We start from the raw sequence: 5,566 nt of genomic DNA, 5'->3' as shown, positions 1-5,566 counted from the left end.
GACAGCATAACGATGCTACTACAACAAAACAAAAAATTTACCTTGAACCTGTTCAAAGAAACACACTCCCAAAAATTTACGTGAATTCCTTGTTGTTGCAAGAAATCCATCTCCTCCCTACCCATTCCAAACACCTAAAAAATACATAAACAACACCATTAAAAATATATGGTAGAGGAAGAGATTGAGAGAATACAAATGTGAGACAACTTCAATCAACATGAAGGCTTGAATTGTTATTGCATGTTATCCATTGTAATCTTTTATTAAAGTTGGCCCCCCTTCCATAAACCGAAATGTAACAATGAGAAAAAAAAAAAACTACACCACCAATGAAGAAAATGATATTGCTTCTTCTAATGCCACCAAAAAAGGTTAAAATAGCAAACAGAACAAGCAAATGGACAGGAAAAGACATAAGATCAGAGTCTACACAACAAGACATTTGCATAAACACCTATTTCCCCTTCCGTGTTTACATATATCCAAAGAGCTAACTAAGAATGGTTCTAATATAAAAACATATAAGCCAGCAAAATGAGAGTCAGATAAGAGCAAGTTTGAATTGAAAAACTAGCAGAGAAATTTAGTAAATAACAGAAGAAATAACAGAAGATACAAACTAAGTGACAGTTGAAAAACAAAGACGTAAAGTCCGAAATTCTTGTAGTGTTTGATCCTGTAGGTATATCATTTTGTTTCAACTAAGTATAATAGATATTCTATCGCTGAAATTCTCGATACTTAGATATTATACAATGCATGTATAAGAATCATTCAATAGAGAGATTAGCTTAGAGACTCTAAAACAACACAATCAGTATAATCCTAAAGTTATTGTCCCTTTCACGTACTACCAGACTTCTCCTGAACTGTGACTTTCTGCAAAGACAAATTAACAGCTAAAGCAGGGCCTTCATAAAGTGCAATAAGAAAAATATACAAGAACGTCACAAAAGTTTTGATTATCCACCACATCATTACCAAGATCCGAACTACGGAAAACTATGGCACATGTAACAGCTAAAGCAGGGACTCTTAAAATGATTGCACATAACAACAAATACAAAAGCACATGTAACTAAAAGGATACTGGGAATTAATGCCATCAGTTATACATGAAGCATATCTAGATACAAGTATTTATAAGATCATTTTTTTACCACTCAATCCTTACATGAACCCCTCCTAAAACCACAAAAGAATGTATACTTTCCCCTTCAATAATCAAACATACCAAGTAGCTTATCAATATTACACAACACAAATAATAATAAATAAACACCTATCAAAGCCAAAAACTAGCATTGATAGCATCAGAAACAAGTGATGTGTGCCCCAAATATTTTAACACCTCAATCTCAGCACCTTCGAATTGATTTAATGGCGCAGGGGTTGTGATTGTGAATCATATTCTATGGATGAATTTGTTATGTCCTCTATCCATAACCTCCCTGTACTCGTGCGAGCGATATCATATGAGAGTGTATGAACAAACAAATATAAGTTGCGTTATATAAGTAGTTTATAAATAACGAAAAAAATGAACTCAACCCATAAATAACTACCATAGTTGGACAATCGTCATTGTAATGATCCCAAATTTCAATGCTAAACTAAGGAACATTACCATATTTTAACCTACAACTAACTTTATAACTCTTATGTTTTAAAAAAATTTCGGCAACAAAGGATGTCTAAGAAGTTCCACTACCATAAACCACTCAATGGAAGTCATAAACAACTAAGCTTGAAGAGGACAAAAAGAGCTTGCAAGAGAATGGTTTTGTATTACTAAGAGCACAAATAGAGATAAGTGTAGAGTGCAAAATTTAACATCGCTAACTAAGAATTGCTAATCTAGACCAAACTTCACAAGCTAAAACACATCATCAGCATGTGATCTTAAGAAAATTAATAGTTACCTTCCCATTGTTCCTCCAAAACTACTTCATGCTTATAAATTGGTTGCCATGTAACTATTTCATGCTTAAGAAAATTCTTGTAGTGTCTCATCCATATAAGTTGCTTGCCATGTTTAACATCAGATACAACTAAAAACGTATGAAGATGAAATTGGAAGTAAACATGAATTTTAAGTTGTTAGAGCAAAAGCCACTCCAAGAACAACAAACATCTTAAAATCCAAACAATCTGTTTTCAATCCCTTGTCTAAATTATACATTCATGCCCACAACAAGAGTAACTCAAATGAAGTACAAAAACCTTCTTTTTACTGACTGAACTTGAGGATATTGAAATACAAATATAGCTTAAACTTATAGTTTACTCACCTTTGTGATAACGAACATATTTAGTTTAATCCATCCCATATTGTCTTCAATGCACAACCTTTTTTCTCCAACAGTCAAGGCATTTGAACACCAAGATTGAAATTGGTCCAGTTCCTTGATGACAAGTTGACAAATTAGTTTATTTGCGAAGAAAAAACATCGTAACAAAAGATAACATAATACTCCTCCCTAGAGAAAATGAATATAACTTAATATCCAATTATTTAGCAAGGCTCACAAACAAAAATATCAATATCATAACTATGAAGTGAAGGTAGAAGTCGATCACTTTAGACTTAATTGCTAGTTATCTACTAACATTATTCATATTCATAATATAAGAAAAATTCATCTTTAATATTCAAAATAATACGAATGGAAAAAGTCTATAAATTTTTATGCATGTCCAATAAGAATTTATATGAGCAAATAGAGAAGAGTGTGATGTTAGAGAATAAACTTTTAGAAATGAACACATACTCCTATCATATCTTGTATGGTTTCTATAAAAATTAAGAAAGATACTCACAAATACTCTTTGCTTCTACTCACTCTCCACCATTTAGTTTTGGAGCTTTAACATCAACCATCTTGTATTTACATATTCAGTTTCGAAAACTGCTCATCTGTAACCTAGCGATAAAAAGAAGAAAAATTAAACAACCGAATTTACTGATTTCTATTTTCATTTCTTAAATTTGATTTGTTTGGTTTTTAATCTCCACTTCATGGACACAAGAAAAAGAGAGGGCAAACGAAAATAAGAACAAATAGATTCAAAAAAGCAAAAAAAAAAAAAAAAAAAGACCTTTCTTCACCCATGACAACTAGAAAATGGAAATCAATTGAAATCAAAATGAAAGATTGCACTTACTGTAGATAGTCATGATACTGGATTTGGGGAAGACAATACGAACAAAGAGATGAAAGAATCCCCTCCCCTCTCTAAAATAAAAAATAAAACAAGCTTAATCTGAAAAATGAGAGTTGAAATCAAATAAAAAGGGGAATGAACGGACCAAAAATGGAAGCTCCCCTAGATTGAACATATTAAAATCAGAAAGCTCACCTGAAATCGGACACACAACCCACGCGACCAGCTCTGGACAACCAACGATAGCCCACCTGAAATCGGACAATGCCAAGCTCACCTAAAACCTGAAGGCAACAGTAAAGACAACCCCACCTGAAGGCAAACGACGACCAACAGCTACTGAGAGATGAGAGAGTTTGTTTGGGTAGGTGAGACCAGCCGATCAAGGGTTTGAGTTTAAGTTTTGGTATAGTGAGAGAGTTGAGAGAAATGTGATATTTTATACGCGCGCGAGAGGGAAATAAAAAATTTGATAAAATAAAAAAAAAAATAATGGGAGGGCTTCAATGTCGGTTTATCCGTTTTTTCTACCGACATAATATATCCAATAATACTATTTTCAACCAACATTGAAGTCTGAATTTCTTCTAGTGATTTTTTAAAAACAGAAGCCTATATAACTTAAATTAAAGGGAAAAAAAAGAGGAGATGATAGGTTTTTTTTTTTAATAGCAATGAAAATATAGAGAATAGAGTCTGTAGATATAACATAGAATTTTATAAAATATATAGATAAGATGTTGAACAGATGGATTAATTTAAATATTGGAGTTAAGTTCATGTCATGCATAATAATCACTAACTTTGTTTTAGTGAATAGAATTAGATACTCATTGTCTTTTTAAAAAAAGAAAAGAAAAAGAAAAGAATAATCAAAACTTTCAAATGAAACAATAACAAGAAATTGAAATAATTGGTTTCATTGGTTTCCCTTGGGAGAAGATGCTTTAGCTTAAATCAACACATCACTAATTACAAACAAATTTTACGTTATAAGAGAAGCAAGAGAGAGATTTTGGTGGAAGACGCTATTACTACAAAGATTGAAACGAAGGCTCAGTGAATTCGCTATCCATGAAAATCTTGTGTTGGAATGTTCAAGGCTAGGTAACTCTCGAACATTTCGTGAGTTGTGTAGTGTGACAACTTCCTATTTACCTGATTTAGTTTTTCTGGTCTAAAACTATGTGCAAGAATAAGTTAAATAATAAAGTCAAGTTTCTTTACTCGTATGATTGTCGTTTTAACATACCTAGTATTGGAAATAGTGGTGGTTTAATGCTTTTGTGAAATAATTCTTTGGATGTTAACATTTTTTCTTTCCTAGGAGGGCACATTGATGTGACTGTTAAGAAGGTTTTGAGTCACTAGCAATTGGATTTTACGGAAACCCAATGATAGAGAAACGAATGGATTCATGGCGATTGTTGGAGGTGTTTGTCAATGGCTTCACATCTTCTGTGGGTGATAGGGGGAGATTTAAATGAGATTTTGCAGATGTTAGAGAAATTAGGAGAAGCGGTGCACCTTGTTGCCCAAATGAATGTGTTCAGAGCGGTTGTTGATTCATGTCAGCCCTGGGGGATACTTCACCTTCGTGAAAGGGCAATAGTCGAGTAATTTTACTTGTTGTTGGCTAGATAGTTTTTTTTATGAGTTATGTTATGTTGTTGTTTTGCAGATTTTCATCCAATTAGTCTCTGTAATGTTGTGTATAAGATTATTGCTAAGACTATTGCGAACAAGTTGAAGCAGGTGTTAAATTCAGTTATTTTACAAGAACAATATGCCTTTATCCCTCGGCGTTTAATATATGATAATGCACTAATTAGGTTTGAGTATGTTCGTGCCATTAATTATAGGAATATTAAGGTAGGGTGAGAATATGCAAGAGGTGTGGACTTTGCAGATTTTTGGGTGAGGGAGAAAAATCTTTTGAGAGGAAGTTTTTCTAGGAGATCGTGTATCCTAGAAAGAACAGACCAAAGAGCCCTCTGCGTACAAGGCAAAAGGAAGAAGAAGATCTTCAACCTCCCACCACTACACATCTATCTGAAGAGAGAAAACGGGGGGAGAGAAAGTTATAACTCTCTACTTAATAAAATTCAAAATAATTTAATAAATAATTATATATATATATATATAGTAACCACCTTATCATATAGTTTATATTAAACTATATGTTATATCGAATATAACACATAACCTATAGTTTTTATATTGTATTAAATACAATATAATTTATAACTTAAATTCTCTCAATCAATCATGGTATTTAATATAAATCAAATTTATATTAAATTTTATTATATGAATCCAATCCATATAATTAGTATTTGAATCATATTCAAATATTTAATTCTTCTCAAAATAAACTTTATATTATAATGTATCAAAT

General features: G+C 32.1%; 1 long non-coding RNA gene across 1 annotated transcript; it reads left to right on the top strand.

The window, feature by feature from the left end:
* Window positions 1–4,135: 4,135 nt before the first annotated feature.
* On the top strand, window positions 4,136–4,959 carry LOC150033158 (uncharacterized). Its single transcript, XR_016524139.1, has 2 exons — window positions 4,136–4,275; window positions 4,496–4,959. It is a non-coding gene; the product is annotated as an uncharacterized LOC150033158 (long non-coding RNA).
* The last annotated feature ends 607 nt before the right edge of the window (window positions 4,960–5,566 follow it).

This window comes from Benincasa hispida, chromosome 10, assembly GCF_027475165.1.
Source record: "Benincasa hispida cultivar pf3 chromosome 10, pf3_genome.v1.1, whole genome shotgun sequence".
In the NCBI taxonomy this organism is placed as follows: Eukaryota; Viridiplantae; Streptophyta; class Magnoliopsida; order Cucurbitales; family Cucurbitaceae; genus Benincasa; species Benincasa hispida.
This window is presented reverse-complemented; position numbering and strand designations above follow the sequence as displayed.